The 20,519-nt window shown below is 35.5% G+C and overlaps 1 long non-coding RNA gene across 2 annotated transcripts in view; it reads right to left on the bottom strand.

Moving 5' to 3' along the window:
* LOC119800099 overlaps positions 1-20,519 on the bottom strand; it is a 38,209-nt gene that overhangs the window by 4,410 nt on the left and 13,280 nt on the right. The window contains exon 3 of one of the 2 annotated variants that reach the window (XR_005282981.1): positions 18,352-18,419. The exons of the other annotated variant lie outside the window; for it this stretch is intronic. This is a non-coding gene — a long non-coding RNA (uncharacterized LOC119800099). The remainder of the gene's footprint in view (positions 1-18,351; positions 18,420-20,519) is intronic. 2 annotated transcript variants of the gene reach the window in all.

Here is a 20,519-nt window from a genome sequence, read left to right as displayed (position 1 = left end):
GCTTAACCTTAGAAATGAGCAGGCTTCCCAAAAATGGACACTGAACAAAATATAACAAAATAAAACAAGGCTAGGCACAAAAACCCTCATCAAGGTTGGGAGAGGCAACACAGAAGAAGGAAGAGGGTCCCAAAAGCAGAAGAAAGAACCAAACATACCTCAGCTCTCACTGCCTTGGGTTTCACCAAAATATCAAGCAAACATCCATATCACATAGGCAGAGAAACTAATGAAGACCCATGCAGGCTCCATGATTGCGACTTTAACCTCTTTGGGCCCCTATGTGCCCTGCTTAGTTCATTCTGTGCACCATGTTCTTGTGGTATCAACCCCTCTGGCTCCTACAAGCCATCTTTTTCCTCTTCTACAGAGATTTCCAATCTCCAAGAAGGGGGAAATGACAGAGATCTCCAACTTGGTAAATCTTTCCACCTCATGTTTAGCTGTGGGTCTCTGTATCTTCTCATATCAGCTGCCAGTGATAGCCTCTTTCATAATGATTGAGCTAGGCATTAATCTATTTGTATACAAGAACATCATTAGGAATCATGTTATTGATAAATTTGGTTTGAAGTCTATTTTGTTAGGTAATAAACTAGGTATACAAGCTTGTATTTTAGGTTTACTTTAAAAAATATTTCTTAGCCCTTCACTGTGATGAAATGTCTATATTGATGTTGAGAAAGGATGAATCCTATTTTCATAGACACTCTGTTAGTCTGTGTCTTTTTTTTCAGAACTCAGTTCATTGATATGTTAGTCTGTGTATTTTTATTGGGGAATTGAGTCCAGTTCAGTGATAATGCGAGATATCAACTACCAATGACTTTTAATTCCTTTGTTGGATGTTGTTGATGATGGTGTGTCCGTATTGAGAGAGAGAGAGAGAGAGAGAGAGAGAGAGAGAGAGAGAGAGAGAGAGAGAGAGAGAGATTCCTCCCTTCTTTGGATTTTGTTGGTGTGAAATTTATTTTCTGTGCTTTCACTGATAGGTGTTCTTCTTCTAGCACCTTCTGTAGGGCTGGGTTTGTGGATAGATACTACTTAAATTCGGTTGCATTATGGAATCTAATGTTTCACCATTTTGAGTGATTAAAATTTCTGCTATTCAAATTTATGTACTCACATCCGTGATCTCTTAGAGTCTGCAGTACATCTGTCCAAGGTTCTTCTGACTTTTAGACTCTCTATTAAGAAGTTGTGTGTAATTCTAATAGTCTTCCCTTTTCTGTTATGTACTCATTTTTCATTGCAGGTTTTAATATTCTTTTTTGATTCTATATATTTAGTGTTTAGATTATCATGTTGTGAATGGACTTTCTTTTCTGGTCCAATCTTTTTGATGTCTCATAAAATTCTTGTATATTTATAGCCACGTCCTTCTTTAGGTTAGAAAAGTATTATTTTTTGGTTTTGTTAAAAATATTATCTAGGTCTCTAAACTATGAATTTTCTGCTTTTCTCTTCCTATTATGCTTAGGTTTGATCTTTTCTAGTGACCGAGATTTCCTGTACGTTTTGTGCCAGGGATTTTTTTTAGATTTAACATTTTATTTGTCTGATGTATCTACTTTTTCTTCACAACTGGAGACTTCCTCTTACATCTCTTGTACTCAGTGGTTGATGCTTGTGTATTTAGTTGCTGTTTGCTTAAATAGAATTTTTCAAATTCAGACTTTACTCAGTTTGCATTTTCTTTACTCTTTTTATTTACATTTCCATGTCTTGAACAGTTTTATTAATTTTCTTCAACTGTTTGTCTTTCTTTTTCTCAGCTTTTATTAAAGGATGTATTCCACTTCTCCAGTTGTTTTTTTCTTTTTTTTTTCTTTTTTTTTTTTTTTTTTTTTTTTCAAGACAGGGTTTCTCTGTAGCTTTGGAGCCTGTCCTGGAACTAGCTCTTGTAGACTAGGCTGGTCTCGACCTCACAGAGATCCGCCTGCCTGTGCCTCCGGAGTGCTGGGATTAAAGGCGTGCGACACCGCCGCCCGGCTCTCTTGTTTTCTTTAAGGAATTTATTCATGTCTTCTTTAAGGACCTGAATCATCTTCATAAAGTTGGGTCTAAAGTACTTTTCTTGTGCGTCTGCTGTGTTGAAATATTCAGTGCTTGTTATAATAGGATAGCTTGGTTCTGACATACTGTCTTGACTGTGGTTGATTGTTTTCTGTTCTTGCTAGTCTCCAGGCATTTGAGGTTAGGGTGATGATAGGTTTAGGTGCTGATTTTCTAGTTTGTCTTTGTTGCATGGGTATTTTGTTTTTGATTTCTGTTTCCTCTCTTGTCTTCTGGTTTTTGTGGTCTGCAGGTGAAGAGTGGGGTCTTTGCTCAAGTTGGGGCCTGGAATTCTGGCAGTCCGCGTGTTCTCTGGTAGAGCAGGGAGTTTTGCCCCATTTATGGACTGTGATATGGTGGCTAGGAAGGCCGGAACTAGGGAAGGGTGGACAGATAAGAAGGACATAGAAGACTGGGATAGTTTGATGGAAGGAAAGTACACCAAGATTTATATCAGTCCTCATGATATCTAGTGAAGTAGGGAGTCTCTGCCCCAGTTTGAGGCTAGGTCAGGGCACCGAGGATGGTGCTGGCTTAGGAATCGGGTAGGTAGACACTGGACTTCTATCGCCTCTATGGTCTCTTTAGAGCAGGGAGTCTCTGCTACAGTTCAGGGTGGGAGCATGGCAGTTAGGAGGGTATGGAACTCCGAAAAGATTGTTGTATGCTGAGAGATTGGGAGAATCAAGAAGTTTGGCCTGAGGGGAGTCCACGGGGATTTCTAGCAGTCTATGTGGTCTGGTAGAGTGGGAAGGAAATCCCCCCTCCCCCAAGCTGCTTAATAGAAACTCGGACGGTACAGGACTAGGAGGCAGTTTACCTGCAGGTTTACTGATTTTTGAGATGTTATTTCCAGCGGTAAAGGCTCATTTGGGATTAGGCCTCAGACTTGTTTGCTTTAGAAGATGATCTTTTGGTGTTAGGCTTCAGTGATGCTCATTTAATGGTACTATATGAAGCAGAGCTTCAGTGCGTCTACAGAGAGAATTGATCGCTCACCTGAAGACAACCTGAAGACAAATTTAGTTTGCTTTTCTTTCTTTTGCATTTTTTAAACTGTTGGGAATTTTTGCAAGAAAATTCTAGAAATGCTTAGTCCGAAATGAAATAAACTAATAATGGCAAAATGTTACACACCTGAACATATGGGGGCCAAACTAAAACAAACACATTGCAGGTCTAGTTCATTAGCAAGAATTTTGCGTTCAGGCTGAAAGCAAGTGTTTCACAGTGTGGCTTGCTAAGAATAGGGCAAAAGTGGGCCAATGCGTAAAATACAGTGCATGAAAAATGCCCCATTAGTTATCAGAAGCAAAATCAGTATTTCTAATGATCTGAGAGATGAGTGAATATGACCTAAATACGTTCTCTGGGAAATGGCCCGAGCTTTGACTGTGGTCCTCTGATTAATGCCCCTGTTTCACTGCAGCATAGCTCTCTCATTAAAAATAAAATAGGGAAGAGGCAATTTAGAATTACGTAAGGTGAACGACTTGAATACAGTTAGTATTCATCACATTCAGGTCCCCTAACTTAAACGAACACTACAAATGTAGTGTGTGATGGCCCCAGAATACATCCCCAACGCATTGCAATTCATCCCGCGAAATGAGAAGAGGGTCTGATGGAGACAGAGGTGCTAATAAATGGATGCACAGAGAAAACATATGGATGTGGTCTTGGATTTGTTAGTCAGGATGCATCGTGATAAAATATGTGACTGAGTTATATGTGCAGCCATCTTCCTGTCTGTGATTCTGGATTCTGAGAGGACAGGTGGGTGCCAACACATATGGCATTCTAAAATGAATTTAAATAGCTCAAAATGTTAAAAAAAAATATGCAGGTCTTAATTGATGCAACTGTTTGGAATGTATTATTCATTAAGCTGGGCATGATGGCACACACTAGTGATGCCAGAAACTAGGGGAGTTTGACAAGAAGCTTGAAAGCTGCAGCTGTAGGCTAACCTTGGCAACCCACATGGTTTTTATTTTTCTTTTTAAGCCATGACTATCTTAAGAACAATTTTTCTTTCTTTCTTTCTTTTAAATTTATTAATTTTCCATATATACCAACCAAAGTTTTCCCTCCCTCCTCTCCTCCTGCTCCCTGCCACCTCCCAACAGTGTAATTCTTAAAACATTTGGAGTTGATAGTGAGAAGGGAGGAGTCAGAGTCATCAGTAATGTACCCAGTAGCTTCAAACTACGGTCAGAAGGAAGACAATGATAAGATCAGGTCAGTCACAATCAAAACTAAAAGACATAGATGCAAGAAAGGTTTTGCAGGGCAGGCAGAGTAACACACTGGGGAGTAACATAAAATATAGTTGTAGGGGAGCTTAATCAGAATGCATTACATACATATATAAAATTGTCAAAGAACAAGTGAAACTGATAAAAAAAAATTGAAATTTTGGATCAGTTGTAGTGTTTTTTTCCTAGCAGACTTAGTCCCTGGTTTCAGCCCCCAGTGTTAGAAAACAGAAAAAAAAATAGGACTTGGAGTACAGTTTTCAAAGAATCCAAAGAGATTCAGACTTATAAATGTAATTTATATTCTTTAATTATTATTATAACTTTAGGATTTGCTTTTGGTAGCTCTTGGACAAAGACTCCTCTGAAAATCTCAGTTTTATTAAAGTCAGAAAAATTCATAAAAATACCAGTCTGCCATAGCTACCTGCTTTATGATGATTAATTACAATATATAAAGTTCATATTTCTACTTTTAAATCATAGAAAGCTAAAGTACTGAAAATTTTATGTTCTGAAAAAAATAAAAATATATAATAAAATTGTCCAGTGCTATAAAAATTGTAATTCATGAGAACTGAAATAAATGAAAATAGATATGCCTTTAAAATGGGCAATCACGATGATACCATCAATGAGAACACTGTGGAGGATAGAAAAATATATAATTAGAGAAACCCTTTGTATTTTTGCCATCATTCTCTGGTAGATATTCAAATTTGCTATTTTTTTCACCCATGTTTTTGTCTTGAATAACCCAAAGAGAAAACCTTGTTCCTCTATATTGTTAAAGATAAAAATATAACCCAATGCTACATCTGGCTATTAACAAAACTCTTCTGTCTTCAGATACAAACCACCTTTCCTAACCCTTCCACACTACAAATGCACAGGGCCAGCCATGCCGACTCCACACCATGTTTTAAATTACCAATGAAGATTACTAAACATCTTGGACCTGACCCATGACAAGTGGCTCCTGGCTAACCCCATCTGTCTCTCCATTCATCTTTTGCAACCTTTGTGCTTTTGTCCTATTGATTTAATAGATTACTTTGCACACAGCAAAGTTTTGACCTTTCTCCTAGCTCAAAATTCCAGCTACGTTTTGTTAAAGCTGAGTACCTTGATTACTGTTTTGCTGATCACAGGAATATCAAGCAAGAACTGTGCAATCTGCCACCCCTTCTCATCTGAAAACTAGATCCCTATTTTTTCTGATCCCTTTAATATTTGTGCATCACATAGGAAGCATCCTCACTACATTTCAAATAGAGTCTTTCCAAATTCACCCTTTTAAACATCTTCAATTTCTTCAGTGACATGCATTTTCACGTTCTCTCAAAGATGGAGGGAGGCTTTGTGTATTTCCTCCAGAGCCCTGTTCATCTTTTCTTTCTGAAACAAGGTCTTTTACTGGCCAGAGCTCACATATTAGGCCATTGAGTACTGAGTATTTGTCTGTCCTCACCTTCCCTGTGGTAGGAAAACAAGTGGTTACCAACAAATAAAGTCTGTGTGTGTTTGTGTGTGTGTGTGTGTGTGTGTGTGTGTGTGTGTGTATACATTCATGTGCTTGATTCTGAGAACTGAATTCGGGTCTTCAGAGTTGTGAGACAAGTGCTATATTTCCAGACCCGATTCCCATTTTCTGTACTTTTTTTTTTTTTTTTTTTTTTTTTTTTTCCGAGACAGAGTTTCCCTGTAGTTTCTAGAGCCTGTCCTGGAACTAGCTCTTGTAGACCAGGCTGGCCTCGAACTCAGAGATCCACCTGCCTCTGCCTCCCGAGTGCTGGGATTCAAGGCATGGGCCACCACCGCCCGGCTCCGATTCCCATTTTATATGAAATTAAAAAAATTAGAAAATACAATGACTTTGAAAATTGAGCCCAGTAGCTAAGCAATGTCTGAAGAAGTCTGAATGTGTTTCCACTGATTTTGTGTTCTGTGGAACATAGTTTGCTTCAGCTGTGTGGCACTTTTATACTTGTTTCCAGGTGCAGAAAAGCATTACAGGGGACAGGGGAACGAGGCTGATCCTATTTCTTCTTTAGAGATGCGTAAGATATGAATTAAAAGTTGTGTTATGAACACTTCCCACACATAAAAATAAGATTTTCCACCAACACATACTTGTACAACTAATGGACAAAGCATTATTTCCATCATGTAGGATCTCTCTAAAAATTTCAAATAAGACCCTGAATTGATTGTCTTCTAAAATCAGACCTCCATTCTTCAGTTTGGTATCATCTATCTACATGCAAAAATATGAAGATAATTTTATATTAAGCGTTTCCTACACAACATAGTTAAAATCTGTAAGCTATCAATTTTCAGATTCTCTGGTTCTTTTTTATATCGAGGTCTTTACATGTGAGACTATTTTTAGCATCTAATATATAAAATTTTAGAGTCTTATGAGAGATATACTAGTTTTAATAAGCAATCATAGATGGCTTTGTAATCTCAACATAGACCAAGCTAGCAAAAAATTTATGGCAATCCTCCTTTATACATCTTCAGTTCTGGGATTATAGTCTGTACAGTTAAGTCTGGCTTGTAGTCTATCCTCTTGTTATACACTTTTCCTTGGTTATTCTTAAATGAGGAAAATTAATCTGGTTTGGCTCATACATTCCACTCTTTATTGGATGATATAAGCTTCACTTTAATAATAACAATAATGAAAAGAACTAAAGCCATTAATTTATGAGTGAGGAAAGTTGTTATTTTTCTTAATCGGTAGTTGTACTCTCTTAGCTATTTAAAGATAGAATATTAAGTATCAGTTGCTCAGCTTTATTCTTTCATTTGTTTTTGCTATACTTGAGGTAATACCTTACCTTGTCAGCATGATATTGTTGGAAGCTACTGACAAACATTTCCAAAAAATGAACACAGCTAAATGTCTCTTACTTTTTCACCTGTTTGTACTTTGAATAATTAAAAAAAATGAAAGGAAACTCTTGACGATTTCTCATATACTGTTGATATCTTAGAACAGATCAGGGGTCATGGTAAATTAATTAAAACAAGAAAATGGAAACTTCAAATATGCCTTAAGTAAAGGAAGTCAATTTTGTTGTTGTTTTTCTGCCTACTGTTTTTCTAAGAATTAAAGTGATGTTAGGAATACAGTGTGCAGAGTTGGGAAGATATTTCAGAAAGGAATTCCTGCCACAGAAGCATGAAGACCTGAGTTCAGGTTATAGAATTCACATAAAAATCCATACATGGTGATACATGTCTATAACCCCAACATTGTCAAGATGGACAGGCAAGACTCTGAAGTTTATTGGCCATTTAACCTAGCTTTATGAGTGAATTTCAGGTTGCGTATGAGATACTGTCTCAAAAGCAAAGATGAAAACTAATTGAGGAGAAACTGTAATCTACTTATAGTGTCTAAATACACATGTGCGCTTGTACCCTTACATGCATATACATTCACTCACATACACCAAAAAAATAAAACTTTAGATGTTCCGGTGCCACACGCCTTTAATCTCAACACTTGAGTGGCTGAAGCAGTAGGATTGTAAGTTCAAGGACATCCTGGACTATATAGAAAAAAAAGCCTGTTACGTATGAAGTTAACTACTGTTCTTTCAAGATCTGTGAAAAATTGTGTTGGCATTTTGAAAGGGAATTGCATTGAATCTATAGATTGCTTTTGGTAGGATTGCCATTTTTACTATGTTGATCCTTCCTATCCAAGAGCATGGGAGATCTTTCTGCTTTCTGGTATCTTCTTCAGTTTCTTTCATTTAAGACTTAAATTTCTTCTCAAATAGGTCTTTCACTTCCTTGGTTAGGGTTACCCCCAAAATATTTATGTTATTTGTGGATATTGTGAAAGATGATGTTTCTCTTCTTTCTCTCTTAGCTTCTTTATCCTTGTGTATAGGAGGGTTACTGAATTTTTTTGAGTTAATCTTGTTACCTGCCACATCACTGAAGATATTTATTAGCTGTAGGAGTTCCCTGGTAGAGTTTTTGGGGTCATTTGTGTATACAATCATATCATTTTCAAATAACGAAAGTTTGACTTCTTCCTTTCCAATTTGAATCCCTTTCATTTCCTTTTGTTGTATTATTGCTATTGCTAAAAATATGGAGGGAATGGACAGCTCTGTCTTCTTCCTGATTTTAGTGAATCACTTTGAGTTTCCCTCCATTTAATTTGATGATTTATTAATTTATTAATTTAATAAGCTGTCAGCTTGATGTATATTGCTTTTATTATATTTAGGTATGATCCTTGTATCCCTGATCTCTCCAAGATCTTTATCATGAAGAGGTGTTGGATTTTGTCAAATGTTTTTTTCAGCATCTAATGAAATTATCATATTTTTTTTCTTTCAGTTCATTTATATGATGGATTACATGACACGTTTAGTATGTTGAATCAGCCCTGAATCTATAGGATAAAGCCTACTTGATCATGATAAATGACTTTTTTGATGTGTTCTTGGATTCAGTTTGCCAGGATTTTATTGAAAATTTTTACATCCAGGTTCATGAGTGAGATTGGTCTGTAATTCTCTTTCTTGGTTGAGTCCTTGTGTGGTTTTGGTATCAGGGTAACTGTAGCCTCATAAAAAGAGTTTGGTAATGTCCCTCTATTTCTATTATGTAGAAAACTTTGAGGAGTATTGTCTTGGAAGTTCTGGTAGAATTCTGCACTTAAATGATCCTGCCCTGTTTTTTTTTTTTGTTGTTTTGGTTTGGTTTGGTTTGCTTTGTTTTTTTTTTGTTGTTGTTGTTGTTGTTGGGAGGTTTTTGACAAGAGCTTCTATTTCCTCACAGCTTATAAGTCTATTTAAATTGCTCTCCTGCTCTTAATTTAATTTTAGTATTTGTTATCTATCTAAAAAATTGTCCATTTCTTTTACATTTTCCAATTTTGTGGGGTACAGGTTTTTGTAGTAAGACCTAATGATTCTCTCAATTTCCTCAGTGTCTGCTGTTATGTCCCCCTTTTCATTTCCTCAATTTGTTAATTTGGATGTTCTATCTCTCTTCCTTTTGATTAGTTTGAATAGGGGATTCTCAGTCTTGTTGATTTTCTCAAAGAATCAGTTCTTTGTTTCATTAATTTTTTTGTATTTTCTTTGTTTCTATTTTGTTGATTTCAGCCCTCAATTTGATTATTTCCTGTCTTGTACTCCTCCTGGATGAGTCTGCTTCTTTTGGTTCTAGAGCTTTCAGGTGTGCTGTTGAGTCACTGTGAGCTTTTTTTCATTTTCTTTATTGTGCACTTAGTGCTATGAACTTTTCTCTTAGCACTGCTTTCATTGTGTCCCATAGTTTGGGTTATGTTGTGCCTTTATTTTTGTTGAATTCAAGGAAGACTTTAGTTTCTTTTACTGTTTCTTCCTTGACCCAGGTGTGATTAAGTAGTTGACTGTTCAATTTCCATCAGTTTGTAGGCTTTCTGAGAGTAGTATTGTTAAATTCTCACTTAATACTTGGTGATCTGATAAGACACAGGGGTTTACTCCAATTCTTATGTATCAACTTCATATGGAAAAACAAAAACAAAACAAAAAAAAAAACAGGATAGCCAAAATCCTGTACAATAAAGGAACTCCCAGAGGAATTATCATCCCTGACCTCAAGCTCTATTACAGAGCTACAGTGATGAAAGCATCTTAGTACTGGCAAAAAAGCATCGAGGTTGACCAATGGAATCTAATTGAATACGCAGATATTAATCCATGCACCTATAAACACCTGATATTTTACAAAGAAACTAAATCATACAATGGAAAAAAGAAAGCATCTTCAACAAATGGTGTTGGCAATACTGAATGTCAACATGTAGAAGAATGAATATAGAGCCATATCTATCACTATGCATGAAATTCAAGTTCAAATGGACTAAAGAATATAAATCCAATCACACAGAACCTGATAGAAGAGAAAGTGGGAAGTAGTCTTCAATGCATAAACATAGGAGACCCAAGTAGCACACACTAAGAGCAACAATAAAAAAATGGGACCTCCTGAAACTGAGAAGCTTCTGTAAAGCAAAGGATGCAATCTATAAGACAAAAAGGCAGCCTACTGAGTAGGAAAAGACCTTCACTAACCCCACATCTGACAAAGGACTGATCTTCAAAATATATAAAGAACTCAGAAAATTGTACAATAAAGTTCTAAATAACCCAATTAAAAAATGGCATACTGAACTAAGCAGAGAATTCTCAACAGAAGAATTTCAAATGTCCAAAAGATACTTAAGGAAATGCTCAACTTCATTAGCTATCAGGGAAATGTAAATCAAAACAAATCTAAGATACTATCTTACACCTGTCAGAATGGCTACAATCAAAAACACCAATGATAGCTTATGCTGGAGAGGATGTGGGTATGAGGAACACTCATCCTTGTTGGTGGAACTGCAAACTTGTACAACCATTTTGGAAATCAGTATGGAAGTCTTTTAGAAAATTAGAAATCAACATACCTCAGGATCCAGCAATACCACTCTTGGGAAATATACCTCAAAGATGCTCAATCATACTACAAAAGCATTTGTTCAATTATGATCATAGCAGCATTATTTGTAATAGTCAGAACCTGGAAACAACCTAGATGCCCCTCAATGGAAGAATGGATAAAGATAGTGTGGCACATTTACACATTAGAGTACTAAACAGTGGAAAAAAAACAATGACATTTTGCATGCAAATAAATGGAACTAGAAAAAACATCCTAAGTATGTTAATCTAGATCCAAAAAGATGAATATGGTATGTACTCACTCATAAGTGGATACTAGCTATAAACAAAGGACATTGAGTCTATAGTTCATGATGTTAGAGAAGCTAAGTAATAAGGTGAACCCAAAGAAAATCATATATGGATTCACCTCGTGGTTGGAGACAGACAGGGTCGCCTGCAGGATTAGAGCATGGGAGTGTGGGGGATAGAGGGAGGGAGAGAAGGGAAAGAGAAAGGAAGAAGGGGAGGGTTGAAGAGAACTTGAGGGAATGGGATGGTCGAGATGGAGGGGGGACAGATATGACAAGGCTATCAGTTAATTTCCATAAACCAATGGAAGGTGTTATTGCTGAACACATACCTTAAGAAATTGAACTTGAAATAAATTAATCTAGTGTCTAAATAGAATCACATGTCCTACTGAGTAGAATTCATAATTTTGGAAGGTACTTTACTACAAGAGGATAAAAGTAACCATCAATGTCACACAGTTAGAAATACTCCATTCTATAATATTGATTTAACTTCAAGATAAACTGACACAATATTGGCACAAATGTTCTCAGAATGACCAACCACATTTTGGTTGGATGTAAGGCTCACTTCATGAGACAGATAAATGATATTGCTAAGGTGATCAACAACCTCCTGCTAGTACACTTCCAAAAGAGCAAAGTATTAAATTGAATCCTAATAATAACTTATTGTTATATCTATAGATAAGTGCATCAATCTTGATCAGAAAAGTTGGTGAAAATATGATAAAATGTACTGTATGAGATTCTCAAAAACTAATAAAAATGAGAAAAAAATGAATTATTACATTTATTTTGTCCTACAAAATCCATTAAAGTTACAGTTACTACTAAGTTTCAAATAACTTAAATGTTATTACTTGAGAAAAAGGAAAAGAAATTGCAGAGACTACCATTATATCTGAGAAAAACATATTTAAAAATCACTCCTACTTTAAAAATATACTCCTTGGAATATTTACCTGTAAATATTACAGATAAACTTAAACCAGATGACATATAGTTATATCACAGTCAACTAGCCATACATTTATCATTAGTTAAACAAATGTTATAGAATTCTCCAAATAATAAAACTTAGTGATTATAAAATTATTCCTTGAAAGACTTCAAATAACATTTAAAAGTAGTTACATTTTCATGATGTTTGCAGTAAAGCATCCAACACATTGTCCTGAATTTAAATATTTTCTATCGGATCATCTACCCTTAAAGAGCAAACTTTACATAGATACCCAGGTGGACTTTCTTTCTTTCTTTCTTTCCTTCCTTCCTTTCTTCCTTTTTTCTTCCTTTTTCACAATTTAATAGCCAACAAAAATCTTCTTTTTCATCTATATACTTAAGCTAATTTAATCATGGATAATTTGACAAACTTTATCCAAAGTACACACTAAATAATGAATAATAAAAGCTAGTCTAACAAATTTATAGGCAAAGTCTGAGATTTTCTATTTGTATTTCCTAGCTATTTGACATAATCATATTAATTTCCATGTTTTATAAAATATTTTAATAAAATCTCTTCTATTTAAATATTTCTTTAATTAAAATATTTTTAAAAAATTGTTTGTTTCAGTTTTTGTTTTTGCTTTTTTTCCTGTTTTTTTATTATTTTTTTAATTCTTTATTTTTTTTATAAAAAATTTCCATTTCCTTCCCTCCTCCTCCCCCTTTTCTCCCCTCCCTTCCACCCATACCCCCACTCCCTCCCTCTCCAAGCCAAAGAGCCATCAGGGTTCCCTTCACTATGTTAAGTCCAAGGTCCTCCCAGCTCCCCCTAAGTCCATAAACATCTTAATGGATCTCATTTCTATTTTCAACAGACTTTTCTTTTAAATTTGATGTGCATCGGTGTTTTGCTTGCAAGTATGTCTGCTGGATCCCTTAGCAATGGAGATATAGACAGTTGTAACCTGCCAAGTAGATGCTGGGAATTGAACCTTGGTCTTCAGCAAGTGCTGTTATTTAAAGAGTAACTAGTACTCCCAATTGCTAAACCATCTCTCCATGTCTCCAATTCATTTGTCTTTTGTAACTTGAGAAATAAAAACAGCCTAAATATAAACAAATAGCATATAATATAACCAACATGTCAATGAATGCTCCCAAAATATTTTGTGATTTTTGAATAGCTGAAGATATTAAAGACTGAAAGGAAATGAAGGTACACAGTTTCCAAAGTTAGAAAAAGTGAGCCACATTTATCTGATTTTTGTATGTCTTTGCAGAAGATAAAATGTTTAAAACACTACAAAGCTTATTTTCTGTATCTCTAATGTTTTTCCTAAGGCAGAAAGCATAAATGTGTCAGTATATGTACATGTGGATATACATGTGCAGGATTAGAATTAAATGTTAGGTCAAGCAGCATAATTAGATTTCTGAAAACCTAATTGAACTATGAAATATGAAATAAAATAAAGAGTCAAGAGCAACACTTTACAGAGGAAACAGAAAACTGTTCAAATCTGGCCAGAAATCTAGTTTGCAAGGATAAATTGTAGTATTTATCCTTAAAGAGCTAATTTTCTAAGAAAGAATAAAGCCTTTATTCCTTCGATTAAATTGGCTTCCCTGGGCATGAGTCTTCACCTTGGAAAGAATGGAACTGCCTTCAAAATAAAACTAAGCCCAGAATGGTGATTCTATAGAGAACAGAATTTAAAACTGTGTGTGAGTTGGAAAGCTTATGAGTAAAAGGAACTTTTATCTGCCAAGATCTCAGTGTTGTGTTAAATCCCTAACATTCAGCACTGGCAATCTCTGGGGACTGCTGTAGACTTTAATCAAAAGAACATTTCACAGTTTGGTTTAAAAGGTCAAACTTACTAACTTATCCTTATGTGATGGTAGTTTAGTAATGGTCTAGTAACTTGCCTTGTGGTTTGTCATGACCTAGATCATTTTGTGGCGAAGGGAAATTGATTTGAATACTTGTAGCCTTACTCAACCATTAAAAAAGAGCATTAGGCAGGCTTTGGTGTCAAAACCAGTATAGTTACTAAGAACAGTCTAAGATGTTGCAAATGGAACAAATGCCTGCATATTAAAACTTTGGCTTACTGTGTGTGTGTGGAAAAAAGTGTATCTCAGGCTGCCTTTAGCTCAAATGAATGTCTAAATGCCAATTATTCAAGAATACTCCCTTTGAGAAGGAGGAAATAGTAAGTAGAATTCTAGCACTCACTTATCTGTGTTTCCTTCTCTGAAACATCTACCTTCCTTTCCCAAGATGAGACACAGGCCAAAAATGTTAAGTGGGAAAATGCAAACATAAACAATTGGTGTGCTTTAAGATGTGCACTTCTCAAAACTCTTTTGGAATCGTTCACCATCCTGTTTCCCACTGGTCTCTGTCATTCACATCTCGCATTGTCTGCGTTGTTAGATCAACCATCACAGCATCAGTATATTGCCAAGCAGTTTCATTTTATTTTTAGATAATGGTAATCTCTTCCTACATATATATTTTAAAATTCTACTTACCATGTATATATAAATACACTCTAATAACAGTGTAATATATGTGTGTGTGTGTGTGTGTATGATAAAACATAATATTAAATAGATTTCAGTATTCTGTCCTTTCAAAGATGCACTGGATTCTGGAATGACATTCTTCTTAGACAAGGTAGACTTACATTTTAATTTTCAATTTAGCCTATCACCAGTACTATGGCGGGCATAGACATTAAATAAGCTATGTTATTAAACAAGTAAATAGTGAAAAGGTCGGTTCCCCAAAAGTACAGGAAATAAAATGATGCCTTACTTTAAGCAATAATGTTCTTATAAGTGAAACGGGAAGAGGGAAGTAAATCTGGCATATTTGAGTGTATTGCTTATGTGAAGAGGGCAGACATAATATCTAAGATACCAATACAGAAGGGCATTGGATGAATGAATGAATCAGCACAAGCTCATCAAATAATCAGTACAACATTCAATTTAAGTTAGCTTAGTAGCTAGCACTACTAAAAATGATAGCAAGATACTTATTTTTGTAGGCTCTTATAATAGTGAATATACATTGTAATTTTAAAATAAATAGCTAGAATAGGAACTATATAAATTCTTCTGGAAATGCATTGTACTAGTATAAATATGTCCACCACTCTTATAATCTCACTCTCTGAGAGCTGGAAATGGATTCCTTACCTCTTGAGTATGAGTTGAATGTTGTTTGATTTTAGTAACCACTAGATACTTATTTATAAAATCAGCAGTGGGGTGACTTTCTGATTTAAAAAGGTATTCTTTTTTGTCTTTCCCTCACTTTCTGATCTGGAGACATTCTGCTGCCATACTGTGAAGGTCTGTGATCGACAATAACCTTACAGAGAAGCAGGCAAGAAAGGAAGCAAACTGTGAATATGGAAGGTGAGTCTTTCCCCTGTGAGCCACGAGGAGACCACCACATTGAACCAAAGCTTGTGTAAAGGATGAAGCTCGTGAGAGACTATTAGAGAAAGCGAACTGCTGCTGCATGGACCACTGCTCTGTCCACTACAGCTGTGAAATGGGAACACCCTAAGCATCCTCCAAAAGATGAACTGGATGGTAAAGATGTGGTACACATACACAATAGAACATTATTTATCTGCAAAGACAAATGGAATAATAAATATGAAGGTAAATATATGGTACTAGAAAAGAGTGTATTTAGTGAAGTAATCCATACCCCCAAAAGTTAAACCATGAATGTCTCTCTTGTCTGTAGTTCCCAGCACTAAATATTCAGAATGAGTACACAGCATGGAGTAACCAGAAAATCAAATGTATATAAAGGGCCCATGTAGGGAGGAATTCTGTTTGAGAAGGAGTGAAGAGGACTTGGGAGGGCTTGAAGGAAGGTAAGAAAGAAAAAGTGACACAATTATGTTTTAATATTAAACATTGCTGTTTTAAATTACTGAGTTTTGATATTATGTTATATAGGGATACATGATTAATTAAAATACAAAAGGGGAATCGAATTTTAAAATAATACTAAAAAGTCTGTTTTTTTTGTGGGGAGTGACTAGTATGTGTTGTGTGTGTGTGTTTGTGTGTGTGCAATTTCTAAACAGCTACCAATGTAAATAAGCAGGACACATATTCAAAGGCAATGATGACTTATTCTTCATTTTTTTCAAGAAGTCAATGAAATATTTTCATTTTCTTAGTCTACATAACTTAAAGAGGGCCCTCGTACATGAAGAAGGTCTTTGTTCATTTTAATTGAATGACATTAAGGACATATTAAGTTTGAAATAGGGTAACAACCAGAGAGTTGTTGCAGGATAAGTTAAATACTCTGTCTAAGTCTTTATTTCTCTCTCTCTCTCTCTCTTTCTCTCTCTCTCCTTAATTTTCTGTTTCTGTGTATACGTAGTTAGACAACCAGTTTTAAAAATAAATTTTCAAATAACAAGAGAAAAAGGTTAAAAATAAATGCTTTAAAATATTTTAAAGATTTGGTTATATATTACTGATATGGTGTAGATGCTTTAGACTAAGTAGTTCTTGTATTGATTTATTCCCAGGTTCATTTACATAGAAAATAAAGGGACCTTAAACAAACCAATGTAGAATAGTTTCCCTTCAGCAGCACAGCTGAGAGCCTAGTCTGTGTACTAATTAATATTTGAAGGCAATTGTTGGAATAGATTCACCACATGGGATCCATGTGTATGTAATGGTGACATGTATAAACATATGTATGTATTTATGGTTCTATCACAGGATGAAAGTGACAATTAACTCATTATTGAGAGAAGATTTTCTTTTTACACCAATGACAGAAGCAGGGCATATTTGATTAAGTGAAAACCAATGTTATGCTTTTGGGGAAAAGAATTAATTCTGAGGATGGAGGCATGCAGCTAGGGCGAACCAGATCGTTAATATTTATCAGCAGCACTAACTTCAATATATCATTTAAAAATCTTTTTGTATCTCATTAAGTGTTTGCTTTATTTATTAATTGTCTGTGGGTGTACATATGTGTATGTGTCTTTTATGGCTCTAATGTGGACATCAGAAGACAACCTTCAGAAGTCAGTTCTCATCCTCTTACATGTAGCACCATGATCAAACCCCAGGTGGTCAGGCTTGGCATCATGTTCCTTGGCTCTCTGAGCCACCCACCTCACAGGCCCCCTTCATACTTTATTGCTTAAATTGAATTCTATGCATATTTCATTTTCTACAGAATATTTTCCTTTCATTGTATCATTTTTTTCTTTTGATGAACTATCAGAAACATAGTAAGCTGTCACTCCAAACTGTGAATAGCTCCCTTATAAATACAAAAACCCTGTGAGATAATATTGTTGAATGTTAAGAGAACTCTGGCATGCAAAAACAGTTCAGCGCTATGTACACTTGAGAGTACACTCTCTGGCTCCATTGCCAGTCTTGCCTGTCCAGATTTTTTTGAAGATTTTTTTCTGGGCTTCTATGCTTCATTGCCTACTGGATCATATAAAAGTCTCAAACCTGAAATTAGAGGATATGAATTGTATTTGTTACTCTGGATTGCACTATGCCTTCGGGCAGCTACAGGTTTTCAGGGCAGGCCTTTGCTGCTACCGTGAAGTGCTTCATGAGATTGTTTTGTGATGAGGAATTTCTCGTGAGTTAATTAAAAGCCTGTGACATGGTTGCTGCCTCTCTATAGGGAGTTCTAAATAAGAAACACTTTTGGACTATAGAGAGTCATATGAAGCATGTTTCTCATATGGTATATAAAAGTGACTGCACCTCTTAAACTCATCAATAGTTTTCATGACCTGCACAGCTTCAGGATTTACCCTACTGTGGCAACAGGGAATTTAAAACAAAACAAAAAACAGATACACATACAAAAATATTGGGATCAGGTGGGCCATGTTCTCTGATGGTGATGGAACAGCACCAGCCTCCAATCCTGTTATATTTATATACATAACAGAGCAAGAAGAAACAGGTTACTTAATAAATACATTTACGGGTTCTCTATGAAAGCAGTCTCAAACTGCTATCATCCAGAAGGAAGAATCTGTGGTAGGTACTTTCTGCACACACTGTCAACATGTCTACTCAAACCAAGGGAAGAGCTTGACAATTCTCTTATTCCTGACCCAGTGTGGGTCCCACTGTGACTCTCTGGCACTGGGATCTTTGACATGGCCTTGTTCATGCCAACAACACACTGTCACTCCAGCGTTTGTCTGTTCCCCACAAATGTGATAATTAGAAGGGTGGGCTTTTTCAGAAAGGATGCTCATGTAAGAAAGCAAAGCTCACCTTTTCTTTTCTCGTCTCTTGAAGAGGAAATACCCATTTGCTCTGTGTTTCTCTTTGCTTCATATACTCTATAAAATTTTATATATTTTATTTACAAAATATGTGTGCATATATAACCATTATAACATATTCTTTTAACTCCTACATTTTCAACAGAAAGCACCAGAATCCTTTGTGAAATATAAATATGCATACTGTCATTTTTACTTTCTTACACTGTATATTTAACATAACTACAATGCCAATAAACGGGATGTGTTCAACAATATTAACAGTGAATCATTTAGTCAATACTGCTAAAAGAATCATAAGATGTCAAAAGGAGTGGTTATTTTTAAGCACATGTCTGAACTTTGCATTTTTGAAACATTGTTTACTGTAAGATTGTGCTAATAACAACCTGTCAAGTGAAAACACACTCACAATCAGAAACTCGCAGCATTCACATTGATATCTGTTGAAATAAGCTTTTTAAATTAAGTGCTACACAAGTCAAAGAAATCAGCTACGTGACAATATTGCCATAGCAGCTGGATGACTGGTAGAGTATTTCCATCTATAATAAAACATTGAGTACATATACCTTCAAAATTAAAATGCCAAAAGATTCTGAGTCAGATAACCTCAGTGTTTCTATTTGGAAAACAACGTATGATTTCATACTTTACAATCATACTGTTTTGAAAGTTCTTTGGCAAAAATGTATTCTCCAAAATGCATGCATTTTATTCTTGATTTGGCAATGTGGAGATTGCAAGCAACAAAGTTTACACAAGTATTCACGTTATTAATATGCTTAAATTTAATACAGAACTGCTTTCTGAAATAAGTTTTATCCATGTTATATTCCTAAGTGTATAATATAATACAAAATATTATATATACCAACTAAAGAGCAAATAAGGAGATGGTGAACTCAATCTTGAGTTTAAATTCTATCTTTTAGGTAACAAATGGCTTAGGTTTCTTATTGTAAGGTTTGTCTAAAGCATTCTGAGTTAAAAGCTCTTTTATTTATTGTAAACTCACAATATTGAATGCATACTCTTCAGAATGCAGCTGTGACAGTGTTAGTTTTCCTTACAATCTTGGTGGTGTTCTGTGAACTGTATTTTTCTTGAGGCATCCGTTTTTAGATAAATTATTTTATATAAATTTTTCTAGAATCAGTTTAAAATCTCAAGTATCCACTATACAGAAAGTAGCTGGTAACTATTTTCTTCCCTCAAAACCTTCTTGTGAGCAAGTTAAGGTAACTGTCATACCATACAAGAAAATAACACACCCTGAAACACTGCTGGGATGCTTATTACTGCTGCGTTAGATGACATCACAGATTAGATTTGAAGCATGTTTCAGCTAGTACCTGCCACTTCCCACAGTTAGCAACCTATAAAACAAAAATCTAGAATGGTAGATTTTAATTATTGGTCTCTAAAATTGGACCCAAGTAAGTATTTTGGTCCTAGGATACATGACATTCTGGAATTCTTAAGTGGCCATTGAAAATGATTGCTTAAGGTTGGCTCTTGGAAACTTTAAAGATAACATAACTGTCTAGCAGAAGGCTTTCTGATAGAAAGCAAAAAAGCTTACAATGTCTACCACTGATCTAATCCAAATAGGTTGTGAGTCATCCATATACAGGAAAGAACTATGTGGATGTCATGTGTTCTAGATGTTTGGAACACTATCATGTCTGCACGGAAGGAGATTATTGCAGGGTTCTCCTTGACTATTGTCTTGTCCTCCTGATTAAAGTGTGCCCTGTTATATATGTTGTAAAATATCTATTTGTTTTATTTTTCTTTGTTTTTAATTACATTTATTTATTTATTTATTTTACATCTCAACCACAGTTTCTCCTCCCTCCTCTCCTCCCCACCCCACCTACTCCTCCTCTTTTTCTATTCAGAAAAGGACACAGTACGATGAATAGATTCCCAAAAGTGAGCCATAGTCTTAGGGACAGACCCTTCTCCCAGTACTAGGAATCTCACCATTAGTCCAAGCAACCCCGCTGTTACATATATGTAGTGGGCCTATGTCAGTCTTACACAGGCTCCCTGGCTGTTGATCCAAACTCTGTCAGCTCCTGTGAGATCAAGTTGGTTGATTCTGTCGGTTTTCTTGTGTTTTTCTTGAGCCTCTGGCTCTTAAAATCCTTC

This window comes from Arvicola amphibius, chromosome 13 (assembly GCF_903992535.2).
Source record: "Arvicola amphibius chromosome 13, mArvAmp1.2, whole genome shotgun sequence".
Classification (NCBI taxonomy): domain Eukaryota; kingdom Metazoa; phylum Chordata; class Mammalia; order Rodentia; family Cricetidae; genus Arvicola; species Arvicola amphibius.
Note: the sequence above shows the minus strand (reverse complement) of the source record. Positions and strands in the feature narration are given on the sequence as shown.